A 19,540-nucleotide genomic window follows, 5' to 3' on the forward strand; every position below is an offset into this window, starting at 1 on the left:
GGAAACAACTATATTGTAAACTAAGATCTTTTTTTTTTTTTTTTTTTTTTCCTTTGAGTGGGAGTGAATGGTAGTATCTGATCTTAAGGGCACTTCCAGTTTTGTTTTCATACTTGGCTATTTTAGTAGTTCATTGAGTAATTTGTGTTTTTTTTTTCCCCCTAGCTGGTTGACGTTTGGAGGTTTTGTTGGTGTCACTATCATTAAATAGGTCCGTTTAATTTTTAAGGTCTTTTATTTAGTTAATTGAAACCATTATGAGACAAGATATAGCTTGAAGGGGGACTGCATTTCTGACCATATAAAGGAATTTGTGGTCTGTGTAGTGACTATGGGAGACAAAAGGTTATTTTGGGGAGATTTGATTTATTATATAAGATTAATGGGCTGGGCTAGGTGGTTCATTTCTGTATTCCCAGCATTTTGGGAGGCTGAGGCTGGTGGATCGCTTGAGCTCAGGAGTTCGAGACCAGCTTGGGCAACATGGTAAAACGCCCCCTCTACCAAAAATACACACACACACACACACAAAAAAAGAACCCAATCAGCCTGGTGCGGTGGCGCTCACCTGTGGTCTCAGCTACTCAGGTGGCAGAGGTGGGAGGATCACTTGAGCCTGGGAGGCGGAGGTTGCAGTGAGCTGAGATCGTGACATTGTACTCCAGCCTGGGTGATAGAGTGAGACCCCCACTCAAAAAACAAAAAGCAGTAGTAAAATAAAATTAAAGAAATGCAGTTGGATTTTAAATATACTATATTGGTGGTTTTTAAGCTGGGGTCCATGGGTGGGATAGAGATTTGTGAACCCTGTCAAATTATGTCCAAACTATATACATGCATTTCATAAGTTTCTCTAGGGCTGTTAAAATCAGCTGGTATTTAAAGTACTTATGGGGGACTGGGTGCGGTGGCTCATCGTGCCTATAATCCCAGCACTTTGGGAGGCTGAGGCAGGCAGAGCATGAGGTCAGGAGATCGAGACCATCCTGGCCAACATGGTGAAACCCCGTCTCTACTAAAATACAAAAAACGAGCCTAGCATGGTGGCGCGCGCGTGTTGTCCCAGCTACTCGGGTGGCTGAGGCAGGGGAATTGCTTGAACCCGGGAGGCTGAGATTGCAGTGAGCCGAGATTGCGCCACAGCACTCCAGCCTGGCAACAGAGCAAGACTCCGTTTCAAAAAAAAAAAAAAGAAAAAAATAGGCCGGGAGTGGTGGCTCACGCCTGTAATCCCAGCACTTTGGGAGGCTGAGGTGGGCAGATCACCTGAGATCGGGAATTCAAGACTAGCCTGAGCAACATGGAGAAACCCCGTCTCTACTAAAAATACAAAATTAGCTTGGCATGGTGGCGCATGCCTGTAGTCCCAGCTATTTGGGAGGCTGAGGCAGGAGAATTGCTTGAACCTGGGAGGTGGAGGTTGCAGTGAGTTGAGATTGCGCCATTGCACTCTAGCCTGGGTGACAAGAGTGAAACTCCGTCTCAAAAAAAAAAAAATGTACCTATGAAAGATGGGATATACAATGGTAAACTAGATTATGTAGTCTCTGCCCTTAGGGAATATAGTCAGTTGGACTTTGTCGCTACAGAAGTGTTAAAAAATACCTATTGAAATACTGTGTATTGGGTTTACTCTACATTAAAGAATATTGGGCTAAAACCAGCCATCAATGCAGTTTTGACATTGTGTTCCTAATTTGAGATTAGTGACAAATACTGAAAAATTAGGGCTTCACTGAAAAACTTTAGGGGAAAAATAACAACTGAGAAAACATACAAAACAACTGAGGGCTTTAACGTAGCCTTGGAATGCTTCAGTCTTTGGCAGTTGGTTGTTAATAAACTAAGTTAAAAGAGCCCATGATCATCATCTTTTTTTTTTTTTTTTTTTTTTTGAGACAGAGCCTTACTCTGTTGGCCAAGCTGGAATGTAGTGGTGCAATCTTGGCTCACTGAAACCTCTACCTCCCGAGTTCAAGTGATTCTCCTGCCTCAGCCTCCCAAGTAGCTGGGATTACAGACACTTGTCACCACACCTGGCTAATTTTTGTATTTTTAGTAGAGAAAGGGTTTCACTGTGTTGGCCAGGCTTGTGTTGACCTCCTGAGCTCAAGTGATAACCCCTGTCTTGGCCTCCCAAAGTGCTGGGATTACGGGCGTGAGCTACTGTGCCCGGCCCCATGATCATCTTATATATGCAATTACTGTTACCCAAAGGTTGATACCCTCTTCTTTTTTTTTTTAACTAGGCAAAGAACTTTATTAACCTTTGTTTCAAACTTGATTCCCAGGCATCTTCGGCTTAATTAGCTGCAAAGAATGAATTGTGTATAAGCAAAAACTGAAAAGAGCTGCAGTGTCCAAGGGGCTTGGGCTTAAAAATATTAGAGATCTAGATTTTATCAGTCCATAAACAAAAATTTCTTAAAAAGCAGTCATAATATAAAATAGCAGCTCCCAGTAACTTCTTCAAGTTTTATCTTCAGAAGTTGACTCAATTCAGTTTGCCTCATTCTTGGAAGCCTCATCAAAATTCTCCGCAAGATCTGGAACTTCATCATCATCATCCTCTCCAGTAGCAAAGTGGTGCTTTTCCATCCACAGATTGTTTGGGCAGAGCTTCGGTCAGTCTCCTTAAACTAGTCAGACTATCTGCACCAAGCTGGTTTAAGATGCTGGGTAGCATTTCTGTCAGCTGCTTCGCCTCAGCATGGCCTGTAATGGTGAAAGTGTTCGCTGCCAGAGATGCCTGAACTTTAGGGTTGTTAAAGTAGATCACTGTTCCTTGGTTTGTAAACATATTCACCTCTTCAATACCAGAGATATTGTTTATCCCTAACTTCTTTAAGGAGAACCGAAGTTTTTTATCATCTGCTGTGGCTGTTCTGTGAACCACCTTCTTCTTTCTGCGAGCAGTTCCTTTCCCACCAATGCGCACTTGTGCCTGCAGTTTGGCGAGTTTTTTCCTGGTTCATGATTGTTTCTTTCATCTTGTCGGAGCGAATAAGGGGCCGCGCGGGGGACTAGGGTTGGTGCTCAGGGGATCTTGGGTGGACCAGCTGAGATCAGGCACATGCACACGGGGACGCAAGATGGCAGCTCTTTTTTTTTTTTTGAGATGGAGTCTTGCTCTGTTGCCCAGACTGGAGTGCAGTGGCGTGATCTCGGCTCACTGCAACCTCTGCCTCCTGGGTTCAGGCGATTGTCTTGCCTCAGCCTCCTGAGTAGCTGGGATTACAGGTGCGTGCCACCATGCCTGGCTAATTTTTGTATTTTTTGTACAGACGGGGTTTCACCATGTTGGTCAGGCTGGTCTCGAACTCCTGACCTCGTGATCCACCTGCCTTGGCCTCCCAAAGTGCTGGGATTACAGGCATGAGCCACCGCACCTGGCCTAGTATTTGATTTTCATTTCATTCACTCGCCCACACACCCATCATATAAAATGATTGAGGTTTGGTATACTTGAAGTACTTCCATTTCAGGATTGGGAAATATGATAATCTTTTTCCTTAGATTTCCAACCTTTTTCTCCTTTTAAAAGCAAGGAGAATTTTTGCACTCACCAGTGTGTCTACTGCCTTGTACCTAACTTGCAAACTTTATGGTGGCTAAATATTATTACAAAGAATGTGTTTAATATCTTCTTACAAAGCTAGAGGCATTTTTTTGTGGTCTAAAGAAATAGTATTAAAGATAGGAACATGAACCTTTGAGAATTTCCCTTCTACACTGTTATAAAGAAGAAGATAAAGTGTAGGAAATATTATTAGCAAAACCATAATATTTTTTCCTTTGGGATATGTCCCTCCCTGTTTCCACCACTCATTCAGGCCAAAAGACATTCCTCAGACTTTACTCCTGGCAGGAGAATTGAGGAAGTGGTGGTAGTCATGGCTGGCAGGGAAACAGAAGCATGAAGGTATGTTTTTGAAAAGCAAACTTGTCAATTACAAATGGATTTTTCCAGTCGTGAGTATATGTACTTTTTTTTGAGCCGGAGTTTCGCTCTTGTTGCCCAGGCTGGACTGCAGCCTCTGCCTCCTGGGTTCAAGCAATTCTCCTGCCTCAGCCTCCCGAGTAGCTGGGATTACAGGCATGTGCTACCATGTCCGGCTAATTTTGTACTTTTAGTAGAGACGGGGTTTCTCCATATTGGTCAGGCTGGTCTCGAACTCCCAACCTCAGGTGATCCGCCCACCTTGGCCTCCCAAAGTGCTGAGATTACAGGCATGAGCCACTGCGCCCTGCCATATATGTACTTTCTGAGTTTTGGTTAAATATCAGTGCATAAAGTGCTACTATTCATTGAGGAATATTCAGTAGTTATATTCATATTTGGGTATTCTAAATATACTTGAAAAATTTCAGAGGGATCATTTGGACAATATGGGATTTTATTAGAAAAGTTCCTATAATAGGATATTCCGTTGCTAATCCTTTCAAGTTAGACTGAAGCAGTTTTCTAAGTTACTACAGAAAAATAGGTTTCTGCCGGGAGCAGTGACTCACACCTATAATCCCAGCACTTTGGGAGGCAGAGGCAGGAACCCAGGAGTTCCAGACCAGCCTGGGCAACATAGCAAGACCCTGTCTCTACCAAAAATTCAAAAATTAGCCAGGCGTGGCAGTGTACACCTGTAGTCTCAGCAACTTGGGAGGCTCAGATGGGAGGATTACTTGAGCCCAGGAGGTTGAGGCTGCAGTGAGCCAAGGTCGTGCCACTGCACTACAGCCTGGGTGACAGTGACTCTTTCTCTTAAAAAAAAAAGATGAAATTAAATTTAAAAAAAGAAAGATTTCTAACTTGAGGCAATTATGTGTGCATGTATGTATATATAGCGTTTGAATGTACAATATTGGCAAATATCCAGATTTATCACTTATAACAAGATTAAACTTTTCAGTCTAGGAACTGTTTTCATCTGATTTTGAATCCTTGTTTCATTGTACAGTGTATATTATACAGGTTCTCAAATGGTAATTGAATTGAAACCTTCGATTTTTTTTAAAGAAATGTAACCCTGCATTATAATTGCATTATTGGTATTCATATTTAAAAGCTGATGTTGGAAGAAAAATAGTTTCCTATAGTTGGTTTTGCATTAATGATAATGTTTGTATCGACAGGATACCACTTATAGCATTTTCTTACTATATGACAAGTTGTACTAGGTTCCCTAACATTTAATTTTTTGTTTCTTACAACAACCCTGTTGAGGTCATTTACTGAGGTTCCGAATTGTTAAGAGACTTGCCCAAGATCACTCAGCTAATAAGTGACCAAGCTTACTTTTTGAATCCAGTTCTGCCTAATTCTAGAACACTTCTTTACATGGTGATACACTGCCTCCCAGTGGGATGATTTATAGATTTCATAGTGATACTTTCCTTGGGGAAAGAGAATAAAAAGGATACAAGAACTCTAAATGGAAAAGACAGAGGAGGAAGTTAAACTTCTCATAGTGATCAGGAACCTTTTGGGGGATTAAGTAGGAGAAAAGCTTATTTTCAACCGAGAGCTGATGGATGCTTAAAGTTGCATGTGATATGTTTCATGTTTTATAATAAACATCAAGTAGCAGCTAGAAAACGCTTAGTCAGAGGGAGATGATAAAGTTTCTTACACTGTACTGATGATAAAGTTTCTTATACTGTACTGTTGTAATCTTGAGTAAAGTAGTATCTGAATTAATTTTAAGGAATTAACTTTTTTAGAAAATAAACTTTGAAACAAAATGTTAATCTAAAGCATTGTCTCCATAGTAAAGAACAATAATTCTAATAAGAATAATCTGTTCATGTAAACTGGTCTAGGTTAGTCAGCATTATGATTCCAGTTTGTGTTTTGGTTTTCATATTCCAGCCTCCCTTTTCTGCTGCTTTTTGTTTTTTTCCTCCAGTATCTTTACAGTTTCTGTAGTTCTTCATAAAAAGTAGAAATGTTTTGATGGTGATTTCCTTATTTTACTTTTATGCTATTACTGCTAAGAGTAGACAACCTTATTTGTGAGGCACTGAAATAGAAGTGATTTCAAAAATTAATCCATTTTATGACTCAGAAACATTTCCTTTAAAAATAATGAAAAAAATAGAAAAATTAATGCATTTAAATTTCCCTACAAGCCTGTGAGGTGTTGGTGCTATTATTATTTTCTGTTTGTGTGTGAGGAAATGGAGGCATAGTGAGCCTAAACTTTTTCTAAGCACACACATACTTAGGAAGTGTTGGAGCCTTAATGTGAACCCAGGCAATCTGGTGCCCAAGTTTGTTTTTTTTTTTTTTTTTTTTTTTGAGATAGGGTCTCATTCTGTTGCCCAGACTGGAGTGTAAGTGGCACGATTACGGCTCACTACAGCCTTGACTTTCTGGGCCCAAGTGATACTATTACCTCAGCCTCCTGAGTAACTGGGACTACAAGTGCATTCCACCAAGCCCAGCTTATTTTCATGTTTTTTGCAGAGATGGGGTCTCACCATATTGCTTAGGCTGGTTTTGAACTCGTAGGCTCAAGCGACCCGGCTGCTTTGGCTTCCCAAGTGTTGGGATTACAGGCGTGAGCCACCGTGCCTGGCCACTAATGAGTTATTTTTTATTTTTTATTTTTTTTTTTACTTTAAGTTCAGAGGTACATGGCTAGGTTTGTTAACATAGTAGGTAAACCTGTGGTTTGCTGCACAGATCATCCCATCACCTAGGTATTAAGCCCAGCTTCCATTAGCTATTCTTCCTGATGCTCTGCCCCTCCCCCACAGCCCCAGTGTGTGTTGTTTCCCCCCATATGTCCATGTGTTCTCATCATTCAGCTCCCACTTACAAGTGAGAACATGTGGTGTTTGGTTTTCTGTTCCTGAGTTCTTAATGCTACACTGCCATACTGCTGATCAGTGGACAATAATGGGAGTGGTTTCTTCATCTTGGCAGTGTACTTTTAAGTCCTCTATTTAATTGTGGAGTATGTTTGTGCATCCTTATAGGAATTTTAGGGGATAGCAGAAGATTGGGCAAATCTCTAATCCTCAAGTTTTCCCAGCTGTAAGTAATCCCATTTGCCTTATAGGTTATTTATAGAGACTATAATAATACAGGTTGAGCATCCCAAATCCAAAATCCTCCAAAATCTGAAACCTTTTAAGCATCCACATGATGCTCCAAAGAAATATTCATTGGAACATTTTGGATATGGGATGCTCAACTGGTAAGTATAATACAAATAACATTTTGGATATGTGATGCTCAACTGCTAAGTGTAATACGAATAATCCCAAATCCAAACAATATTAATACTTGGATTTTGGAATATTTATATTTGAAGCACTTTTGGTCCCAAGCATTTTGGATAAGGGATACTCAACCTTTACTTTTTCTGGGATTTTTCTCTGTGCCAGATAATAGGCTGAGGGTTTTGCTGGCATGATAGGCCCCCCAGATAGCTCAGTAATTCCATTTGTTGAGTACATTGCATGTGTCAAATACCTGAGGTAATATACTACCTTTAGTTATTACATGATAGGGGATATTATACCCGTTTTATGGATGAGAAAACAACCTAAAGAAATTCAGTAATTTGCTCAAGGAGGTTTTTACTTTGTGGCCTTTGTACTTGCTGATCCCTCTGCCTGACTGGGTTACTCATTTCTCCAGGATATTTTGCTCAAGTATTACCCTTTCAGTGGAACATTCCTTGGCCATTACATATAAAATAATATCCCTTGCTTTTCCAGCCCTCCTTTTTCAGTTTATTTTGCTTAATATTACCATCAAACATACATTTACATGAGTTGTCTTTTTCCCCAATCTAGAATGTTAAGTGAGAGGAAGGATATTTGTCAGCTGCCTTTACATTGCTTTAACCCCAGCACCTAGAACAGTGCTTGGAGTGTAGTAAGTATGTAATATTTGTTGAGCTAATGCTTATGTGGCATCCAGAGATAGATACGCTGGACTTATTTGCAAGCTGATCCTGAAGTAAACTAATTTCATATTTAACAACCAAAATGGGCATTCCTTAGAAGGGAAATGCTGTGGCAGGTGTTTGGGCCTATTTTGGTTGGGAATTGGGAGGCAATCGAGTCTCCTGTAGTTTTTAGAGGCCTATTCTCATGAATTGCCTTGAGTTCCAGGAGGAGTATATGCCTTCAGCTCAGCTTCTATGTTCTGTAGAGCCTTTTATCTGTTAGTACAGGTCTCTTAAAGCTGCTGCTTCTTACTTAACTTGCAACCCCTCATTTTGCCTAAAGATTCTTTGAGTGACCATTTATAGTGTATTTGTGATGATCACAGCATGGAGCTTGATGTGAAGCAGAGGGTTAGCTTTGAGCAGGGGGATCCTAGCTTTGCCATTTATAATTTAGTAGGAGATAACATACATACGTACATTTCTAGGTACATAAATATGTGTGTATATTTTTAAAATGTGTTGTACTGAAACTTTCAATAATTACGTTTTGGTTAATACTTAATATTTTGATAGCACATAGTTTTTCTGACGTCTTGGAATGCATACCCTTTTCTTTGTTTCTGCTTCTCAAAACATTTCTTGCAATAATGTATGTAGTTGGAACATAGTAGTAATAATATTTTACTATACTCTTGCATCCAAATGCAAGCTGATTTTGGAGAGAAAGAGACATTGGATTTTAGATATATCAACCTTAAGTTGATATTATGTAACTGTGGTTCAGCAGAGATAAGAGCAGGAGATTTTTTTGGGATCATTATGCATAGTGTACTTTGGCTTTTGGTGGGGGTGATTAGAAATAAAGAGCCGAAGGGTCAGAGGTGAAAACATCATGCTTAACTTGGCAGGAGGAAGAAGTAGGATCACTGATAAGAGTGGTCAAAGAGGTAGGAGAAAATTTAGGATAATATAGCATACAATCCATAAGCATCTCAAATTTGAAAAGAATCCAGATGGCATGTTCTCCCATCTGGGAGATGCTTTTAAATTGTATACAGTATAAAAACTGTTCTTCCAATTATGTCAAGTTAAAATTATCTTTAAAGCTGATATAATCAACAATTATCCTTATGTAGATTGTTTTCTTTGTCGCATCTCTTGGGAATTGCGTTCTTCTCCCACACTGGGTCCCAGGTTACAAATAATAGGTTTAAGCTGGGAAGTGGTCAGGGACAGGAAGGGAAGGCATATTTGGCTTTATTGAATTCTACAAAGTCAAATAAAATTGTATTGGAATTATTTTACATGCGACATTGGTGTTAGTGTGGCTGATCAAAGAATTGATTGTACTTAAATATGCAAATAGTATTAGGATAAAGCAATACTGCAATTTGATGTCCTCTTCAGAATAGCTCTGAAAAATATGATTGGAATTTCTGGAGTCTATTTTGAAAGGAAAAACTTTTTTCTTTTTTCCTTCTGTACTTCATGTGAAATAAGTGTGTAGGCAACTACTTTAGTTTCTTTAAGTTTTGTGTAAAAGCTAACTTGGGTAGGAATAATGCTGGAGATGAGTGTCTTATAAAAATCACTTCATTTTTCTGCCTCTTGAGATAATATTTTACAGAGAATTATTATCAATATGAAAAACCACTCATAATTCTACTTTCCTCATTCCAGAAGGTTTTTTAATCTAATTTTGGTAAAATATATATAAAAATTGCCATTGTAACCATTTTAAGTATACAGTTCAGTGGCATTGAGAACATTTACATTGTTGTGCAACCATTGTCATCATTCATATCCAGAACTTTTTTTACCATCTCATAATAAAACTGTACCCATTAAACAATAGGGCCTTGTTCCTCCCTCCTTCCCTCGCTGCCTCCCACCTCCCAACCCCTGGTAATCACTGTTCTACTTTCTTTGTATTTGACTATTCTAGGTATTTGGTATAAGTGGAATGATACAATATTTGTCCTTTGTGGCTGTTTCATTTAGCATGTGTTCTAGGTGATACATGTTGTAACGTTTATCAGAATTCATTCCTTTTTAAAAGTGAATAATATTCCATTGTATGTATATACCATATTTTGCTTATTTGCTCATCAGTTGACAGATACTTGGGTTACTTATACCTTTTGGCTATTATAGCCATTATTCAAGCATGAATAATGGTGACAGGAACGTTGGTGTACAAATATATCTGTTCAAGTCACTGCAGTCGATTATTTTGTGTACATACCCAGAAGTGGAATTGCTCCACAAATTATGAGTACCTAGTATATGGCAGGCACTGTGCTAAGCACTGGGGATGTAGTAGTGAAAAAGAGGGGCCTGGTTCTTGCCCTGGTTCTTGCCACCGTGCCCGGCCCGAATTTACTTTTGAATATGATGTGAGGCAGGGCTATACAGACTTTTGTCTTTTTTTTTTTTTTTTTTGCTGTATCATAAACCAAAACCAACTACTTTCCTTGTACATTTGTCTGTTTCTTTATCCTCATTTTTAGGTAGCAATACTTCTACAAGTGGCTTTATCTTTTTCCCTAATTGTGTCCAGCAGTTGGAATCACGCTGTCAGTCAGCATGAACATTTTTAAAGCTCTTGGTAACTGAAGTTATATTGTTTTCTAATAGGGTTGTACTGATTTTACAGTGCCACCAGTGCTGTGATACATGGTAACCACATTATCCTTGCTTGCGAGATGTTATTTTAAACACTCCGTGCAGTTCCTCAGATTTCTTTAATTTGCATTTCTTTGATTACTAGCTGAAATTAATATTTCCCCTTGTTTTTCAGCAAGGTATTGTGAATGTGACCGACAAACTTAAGTTTAACCTGAAAGGGTCTTATGAGTATACAGTAGTTTTTAGTAAATTACTAGCACTTTTTTTTTTTTTTAGTATTAAGTAGATGTATCTAATTCTTTTAAATTGAGTTTGTGTATTTTGTAATCTCTGTTCACCTTATTTGTGGTTCTCCTAGTTCATTTCAATTTACTGCTTAGGAAACCTAAAGTAATCTATCCATCCTCTTGTTTAGCATAGTAGTGCTAAGTTGCATTCAGTGGATAGCCAATTCGTGGATGAGCTGAGTTCAAGTGTTTTGTAAACAGAGTATGAGAGAATCAGTGGGAAGAGCCCAGATGTTTTTTTTTTCTTACTGTAGTGTAATCTTTTTAGCGGTGAAGCCTATAGTGAAATGAGATTTTTATTAGTAGCTTAGCCTGCTTCTTGATAGTAATGGTTATTTATAGTCATGAGCCGGATGGATAAAGTAAAATTGGCTGTTTGACATCATTCTTTTGAAAAATAATTACATAATTGTATTTATTGTTATGCCAGGTGGTAGTAGTCTACATAAACTACTTCCGGGTAGGAAGTCCATAGTATTCTCCTTTTGGGGATTTGTCAGTACCAAGGCATTGCAGAACCTATGGAAAAAGATATCCTTTATGATATCTGAGAATGTTCTGGACTGGCTAACTTTAGAGTGGTTAAAGAGACACTAACAACTTAGTGGTGAAAAGTTTTCCAGGTGTAGAAAGAGGAGTTAGGGGCAAATGAAAACATTCTATACAGCAGTTAATTTTTTTCCCTCTAACCTAAAAGAATAATTTTCTTCTCTTTTTTTTGAGACGGAGTTTCGCTCTTTTTGCCCAGGCTGGAGTACAATGGCGCGATCTTGGCTCACTGCAACCTCTGCTTCCCAGGGTCAAGCAATTTGCCTGCCTTAGCCTTCCCGAGTAGCTGGGATTACAGGCATGAGCCACCATGACCGGCTAATTTTGTGTTTTTAGTAGGGACGGGGTTTCTCTATGTTGATCAGGCTGGTCCCGAACTCCCGACCGCAGGTGATCCGCCTGCCTCAGCCTCCCAAAGTGCTAGGATTACAGGCATGAGCCACTGTGCCTGGCCAAAAAAATAATTTTCAAACGTCCTTTATAGATTGACTTATTTAGGAAGATAGAATGTATTATTTATAGTTTTGCTGAAAATGATCATACACGTTACATTACATTTAAATGTAGTGAATGGAGAGCCCTGTTCCCCTTTCAGCATAATCATCTTGTGTTATTTTCATGTTAACATTTACCAGTGCTTGGTATTTTCTTATTTTTCTTCCCCCTCAATAGACTTTAAGCTCCATGGGGGCAAAAACTTCTTTCTTCAATGTTGTAAAGGTGGTGTCTCTAATAGTGCCTGATATTTAGCAGGGTCTCAAGAAATTGTTGAATGATTTAATTTAGTGCTTTATCTGGATACTGATTAAAATATTTTATTTAATTTTAATTTTTTTTTGAGACGAGGTCTCACTCTGTCACCCAGGCTGGAGTGATCTCAACTCACTGCAGCTTCTGCCTCCCCGGGCTCAAGTGATCCTCCCACCTCAGCTTCCGGAGTAGCTGGGCACACAGGCACGTGCCACCCCACCTGGTTAATTTTTTGTATTTTTGGTAAAGAGAAGGATTCACCATGTTGCTCAGGCTGGTCTCGAACTCCTGAGCTCAAGCAATCTATCTGCCCTCCTTGGCCTCCCAAAGTGTTGTGATTACAGGCACGAGCCACCGTGCCCAACTTCTGATTAAAATATTTATAAATAAATTTAGTCCTAGTTGTGAATATAACTACATTTCTGAACCTATCAGTCAGATTTTTAAAAATCAGTCTATGAAGCAGGAGAAAGTTTTGAGACCTGAGAGACTTGTCAGTATTACTATAGAATATAAGAAATTGGAGCTAAGATTAAAAAATAGTCTGAAGCTCATTAAATACCTTTTTTTTTTGCGCTGTATTTAACTATGTCTGAACTCATTATTAGCATGTTTTCTTCTGATGAGTTATCTTCACAAGTTAAGACAACCTTTTATTCCTTTTTCCTTTTTTTTTTTTTTTTTTTGAAACAAGGTCTCGCTTTTTCATCCAGGCTGGAGTGTAGTGGTGTGATCACAGCTCATTGTAGTCTTGGCCTCCTGTGCCCAAGGGATCCTCCTGCCTTAGCCTCCTGAGTAGCTGGGACTACAGATGTCTGCCACCACCCCTGGCTAATATTTTTTTATTTTCTGTAGAGATGGTTTCTTACTTTGTTCCCCTGGCTGGTCATTATATGCTTTAATCAAATGTAATAGTAGCAATGATTCCACGATAGTTTTAGTTTACAAAGCACTTTCACTCTGTCTTCTTCATAATAATGATCCTTTAGGGAGGGAGGTCCTGTGGTATTTTTTATTTTTAGACAGGGTTTTGCTGTTGCCCAGACTGGAATATAGTAGCAAGACTATAGCTTACTGCAACCTCAAACTCCTGGACTCCAGTAATCCACCGTCTTCAGCCTCCTTAGTAGCTAGGATTACAGGCACGCTCCACCACACCAGGCTACTTTTTTTAGTATTATTATTTTCAGTAGATACGAGGTCTTGCTATGTTTCCTAGGCTGGTCTCAAACTCCTGGGCTTAAGCCATCCTCCCTGCTCTACAGCCAGCCTCTTGTGGTATTCATGCTACTTTACAAACAATGAATTAGCGTTTCAGAGGAACTAAGAAACTTGGCCCAGGGTTATACAATTAGAATTAGTAATATGAACACTAGGACAGGGTTACACAATTAGAATTAGTAATATGAACACTAGGACATATATCCTGTGTTCTCTGGTTTTGGTTCTGTGTTTTTTAGAACCATAGAATTTTAGAGCAGGAAGAAACCTTGAAGAGTAGTACTCTAACTTCATATATATATATGGTAAATATTTATTTACAAATATATATGATGTTAATAATATCTATAATAAATTAACATTATAAAGCTGATGTGGCAGAGTCAGGATTCCAACCCAGGTCTCTTCCTTAGATCAGTCCTGTGATCTTTATAACCTTCCATGTGTTTGATTCTGGAGATGTGTATGCTACCTGATGAAATGTCTGATAACAAAGGTATTTGAGTTTCTTAATAGTTTTCTGTCACAAGTTTGTTCTTGTAAGGGTGAATAGCTTCCAAAAACTTTGAATTTATTTTGAGGCAGCTTGGGATGGTGGAAAGAACTTATACTTTAGAGACAAGTAGATTTAAGAGCACCTATGACACCTTTCTTTATTGACTATGTGACCCTGTTGTTTCCTCATCTGTAAAATGGGCAGAGTATCATCTACCTTGAACTAAACGTAGTGTATTATGTTAAGTGTCTGACAAAGAATGTGCTCGATAGTGTTACCATTGTTTTAGAATATGTTACAGAGATGAAATGTACTTCATTACAGTATAGAAAGGGACAACTACGATGAAGACAAATTTTGGAAAGCATTTGACCAAAGGTTTTATATCTGCATTCATACAGATTGATATGAATAACTGTTATGATTTTAAATGTTAGTGAACTTTTTTTTTTTTTAAGGATATCTTTTTTGAAACAGGGCCTGCGCAGGTTTCTCTCAAACTTCTGGACTCAAGCAGTCCTCCCACCTCAGCCTTCTGAGTAGCTGGGACTGGAGGTGTGTGCCACCATGCCCAGCTACTTTAAAAAAATTAAAAAAAAATTTTTTTTTTTTTTTTTTAACAGGTGTGCACCACCATGCCCAGCTAATTTTTGTATTTTTAGTAGAGACTTTAAGTAGAGACGGGTTTCACCATGTTGGTCAGGCTGATCTCAAACTCCTGATCTCGTGATCTACCCACCTCGGCCTCCCAAAGTGCTGGGATTATAGGCGTGAGCTACCGTGGTGTCGCCAGGCTGGAGTGCAATGGAGTGATCTTGGTTCACTGCAACTACTGCCTTCCAGGTTCAGGCAATTCTCCTGCCTCAGCCTCCCGAGTAGCTGGGACTACAGGCATGCACCACCATGCCTGGCTAATTTTGTATTTTTAGTAGAGACGGGGTTTTGCCTTGTTGGCCAGGCTGGTCTCAAACTCCTGACCTCAGGTGATCTGCTTGCCTCGGCCTCCCAAAGTGCTGAGATTACAGGCATGAGCCACCGCGCCTGGCCTTTACATTTTTTGGTGGTGATATTTCCCTGTTTCCCAGGCTAGACATCTGTCATTTTAAATTCTTCATAACTTTGCAAGGAATAGGTGCAAATCTCTGCATTTACAAATAGAAAAAATTGTAGAGATGCATCCTGCCTTTAATCAAGAGCCCTAAAATAAATCTACTTGGGTCTAATAATGAGAAAATAAGGGATAATTCAACATAAAATCTGTACATAGGAAGCATTGTTAATTATTACAATGAAGTGTTGGGGTTAGTCTTAATGTCTAATAAGAAGTAGATTATCACATCTGGTGGAATCTCATAAAACTATTAGAAGTTTGTATTATGAATATTACAGAAGTGCCTAGAAATGTATATGGAGATGAAAAGTTATGCACAGTTGTATCCATTTTGTGGTTATGGTTTTGAAAAATCTACAGAGTCATACAGGCATATACATGTGGACAAAGGCTGGGAAGGAAAATGAAAATAGGTGATTTATCAGGGTATTAGAATGCTATGTGATTGTTCTGATTATTTTTAAAGATAATTTTGTGTAATAAAGAGGGTGAAAACCAAGATGATATATTTCCCGTATAATGTGCACTGAAGAGCATTGGCATTAAAACATTCAGGGGTTCCACCTAGATGATATGGCTTATAGTATATTGTATCTTATACTTTGGGGGAATTTTAATAGTCTCGACTACTGGCTTTTAATTTTTTATTAGTAAACTTTTAGCATACTATCATTCAACCCATTGCATTTTACCATGGAACTTCACTATTACTATTTTCTTCTTGTTCTTGAGAATTATGGCCACAATAAGTAGACTTGTATATTATGTAAGTAAATCTTAATGGACTTTTTTTTTTTTTTTTTTAGAATCTTCAACTTGGTGTCATTAAAGAAGCATTTTTAAGCCCGAGATATATGTTCCATTGCAGTATTATGAGGGAAATCATCCATTATAATCTTCTATGCCCATCGCTTTTTGTGTAGCTTGTCTTGTCAATCAGCAAAGCAAATACTTTACTGCTGTCTGCCTTCCAAATTACTTCATATATTTTATGGTTGATATACTTTATGGTATGTGTGTTCTTTTCTGTTTCATTGCTTCCATAAAAAAGACTGGTTGAGGTGTTAGTTTGATTTCTTCTCTTTTTCCATTCATCTGTGAGTACTACTGCAAGACACAGTGCACCATTGATTCTTGCATTCCTCATTTACATTCTGATTTTAAAAGAAGCTTGTTAAAAAGAATTTGCCTGGGTAAATGGTACTATAGTCTTGGTGGTTTGAAAACTTACAGAATGCTTTTTCAGTTGTTTCATTTCAGTTAAGCATATTGTTAAACTGATGAGGTTCATTCTCTCTGTGTGTCTCTGTTTCTGTGTGTCTTGCCTGTCTCTCCCACCACTTTCTTCCCGCAGCCCCCATCATTTTGTTTTAAACTAATCTTCAGGGAGTATGTCCGCAGTGAAACAACTGAGTTCCCTGTATTGTAATTCCTTGGAATGTTTGTCTTTCTTGAGTTGTTGTGTATTTTACAGAAGTAGTTAGTATCCGGCAGGCTTAATGAGTTTTGTAGCATGGTCTTCATATCTTCAAAGAGTTTTTGAATGTTTAGAGTATACTACTTCAAAAGAAGGAATAATTTTATTAATAATTGTGTAAAAATAATGATCCCTGCCCATGGCAAAAATTTAGTACAAAAGGGGTGTAAAGCGAAAGATTTCATTTCTTCCATTCCAAGTTTTTAGAGGTAACCACTGCTGATAGTTTTTTGTATCCTAGAAATGTCCTAATCATAAATGAATTGAATTATATTTATATATATTGCATTGTAACTTGCTCTTTTCACTTAATTGTAGTACCTTATATTTTACACAAATAGCAGCATATTTTAAAGTAGCATATACTTTGCATTTATAAATCGAATCATCCCCATGGCTTTTAGAAATGCAAAAATTTTATTAAAATATCATATGTATGTATAAGTGACTTAGTGTTTTTTCTTCCAGAAAAAGTGGTGTTGTATAATTCTTTCTTTCTTTTTTTTTTCTTGCTCTGTTGCCCAGGCTGGAGTGCAGTGGCTCCATCTTGGCTCACTGCAACCTCCGCCTCCTGTGTTCAAGCAGTTCTCTGCCTCAGCCCCCCGAGTAGCTGGGATTACAGGTGCCCGCCACCATACCTAGGTAATTTTTGTATTTTTAGTGGAGACAGGGTTTCACCATCTTGGCCAGGCTGGTCTTGAACTCCTGACCTTGTGATCTACCTGCCTCAGCCTCCCAAAATGCTGGGATTACAGGTGTGAGCCACCACACCTGGCAATTATTTCTTTATACTATGTTAGCCTAAACATTTTTTAGGCTAAGGTAGTAACATTTGTTACTTTGTTGTGTTGGGGATGTGATTTAAGGCATACTTTATGTTAAAAGTGTTACTGGTAGAGGGTCTTGACTGCAAGTTGTCCAGGTTCTTGGCATTTTGTTTTTGTTTTTGTTTTTGTTTTTGTTTTTGAGACGAAGTCTCACGCTGTTGCCCAGGCTGGAGTGCAGTGGCGCGATCTCGGCTCACTGCAAGCTCCACCTCCTGGGTTCACGCCATTCTCCTGCCTCAGCCTCCTGAGTAGCTAGGACTACAGGCGCCCGCCACCGTGCCCGGCTAATTTTTTGTATTTTTAGTAGAGACGGGGTTTCACTGTGGTCTCGATCTCCTGACCTTGTGATCCGCCCGCCTCGGCCTCCCAAAGTGCTGGGATTACAGGCTTGAGCCACCGCGCCCGGCCGGTTCTTGGCATTTTGAACAAAGAATTGGACAAAACGCACATCAAAGCAAAGAAAGAATGAAGCAAGGAAAGCAGAGATTTATTGAAGATGAAAGTACACTCCACAGAGTAGGAGCGGCTGGAGCAGCAGCTCAAGAGCCCTGGTTACAGGATCTTCTGGGGTCCAAATATCCTCTAGAGGGTTTCCGTTGGCCACATGGTGTACACCCCATGCAAATGAAGTAGTGGCCTGTGATCAGTCTGATTGGTTGTGGAAAGCAAGCAATCAGGGGCTGAAGTGAAGTTACAAAGTTACACTCCTATGCAAACTTTGTAACTATACAAAGTTACACTCCTAAGAAAGGTACTTTCAGTTTTCCCTCTGCCACACAGAGGTACTTAGGTATGGAGAGTTGCTTAGGTATGGAGAGTTGGGGTTTTCCCATTGATTTAGTTCTAGGAAGTCAGGGTGAATAGGTCTTATTCCACCTGCCTCCAGACCCCATTCTCTTGTCTCAAAAGAACAAACTTTACTATGTACGTATTTTGATGGTGTCTTTTCAGAGTTGTGTTTAAGATGCAGTTTTTGTTCTCAGTGTCCACAGTCTTAATACAGAAGGTAGCTAATGAAACAAAAATACTAAAATAGAGTCATTATTGTAATGATGGAAACTTATATAAAGTATAGGAACAGAAAGAGGTAGTGATTATCTCAGAGATTTCAAGGAGTGTGTCTTACAGAGGAGGCGTAGTGATTGAGGTTCAGTAGTTTATCATGACATTCCAAACCACCTAACCTCCATCTCTCATAACTTTAACTGCTCTTCGTTCCTTGGGGACACCAGGCTGTTTGATGCCTAGATATTTCTTTGCTTGGGCTGTTTCTAATGCCTGGAATATTCCTGTACCCACTTGCCAGCATAACAGTACATGCCCTTCCAGATTTAGATTGAGGTTACTTGAAAACCATACCTGAGCTTTCCTTTCCCAGAAGAGCTACTTTCCGTTGCCCTGAGGCTTCCTAAGCATATTCATGCCAGTGTGCTTTCAGTGTACCCTATAGTAATCACTTGTGTGACACCTTCACTGTACTTTAAATTCATTGGGGGGAAAGAGTATGTTTTATTCATTTTCCCTGAACATTTTATTATGAAAAACTCCAATGTACGTAATTGTATAGTGAATACTGATATACCTATCACCTAGATTTGACTTTTAGCAGTTTGCTCTACAGTCAGCCCTTCATATCCATGGTTCCCCATCTGTGGATTCAGCCAGTATTTGAAAAAACCTGCTTTAATCTGTACTGAACATATACAGACTTTTTTCTTGTCATTTTCCCCTAAGTAATATGGTATAACAACTTTTTTTTTTGAGATGGAATCTGGCTCTGTCGCCCAGGCTGGAGTGCAATGGCATGATCTCGGCTCACTGCAACCTCCGCCTCCCGGGTTCAAATGATTCTCCTGCCTCAGCCTCCCGAGTAGCTGGGACTACAAGCATATGCCACCATGCCTGGCTAATTTTTGTATTTTTAGTATAGATGGTGTTTCACCATGTTGACAAGGCTGGTCTTGAACTCCTGACCTCAGGTGATCTGCCCGCCTCTGCCTCCCTAAGTGCTGGGATTACAGGCGTGAACCACGGCGCCTGGCCCAAGAACTATTTTATTTTTTCTTTTCTTTTTTTTTCTTTTTTTTTTGTGACAGAGTTTTGCTCTTGTTGCCCAGGCTAGAGTGCAATGGTGCGATCTCGGCTCACCGCAACCTCCGCCTCCCGGGTTCAAGCGATTCTCCTGCCTCAGCCTTCTGTGTAGCTGGGATTACAGGGGCACGCCACCACGCCCAGCTAATTTTGTATTTTTAGTAGAGACGGGGTTTTTCCATGTTGGTCAGGCTGGTCTCGA

At 39.3% G+C, this 19,540-nt stretch overlaps 1 protein-coding gene and 1 pseudogene across 22 annotated transcripts in view; one reads left to right on the plus strand and one right to left on the minus strand.

The window, feature by feature from the left end:
* The window catches only part of STAG2 (STAG2 cohesin complex component), a 139,805-nt gene that overhangs the window by 11,862 nt on the left and 108,403 nt on the right, over nucleotides 1-19,540 (plus strand). The gene's annotated exons all lie outside the window — the stretch shown is intronic.
* LOC102131778 (transcription factor BTF3 pseudogene) lies at nucleotides 2,354-3,034 on the minus strand (annotated as a pseudogene).

The sequence above is a fragment of the Macaca fascicularis genome, chromosome X (assembly GCF_037993035.2).
Source record: "Macaca fascicularis isolate 582-1 chromosome X, T2T-MFA8v1.1".
NCBI lineage: Eukaryota > Metazoa > Chordata > Mammalia > Primates > Cercopithecidae > Macaca > Macaca fascicularis.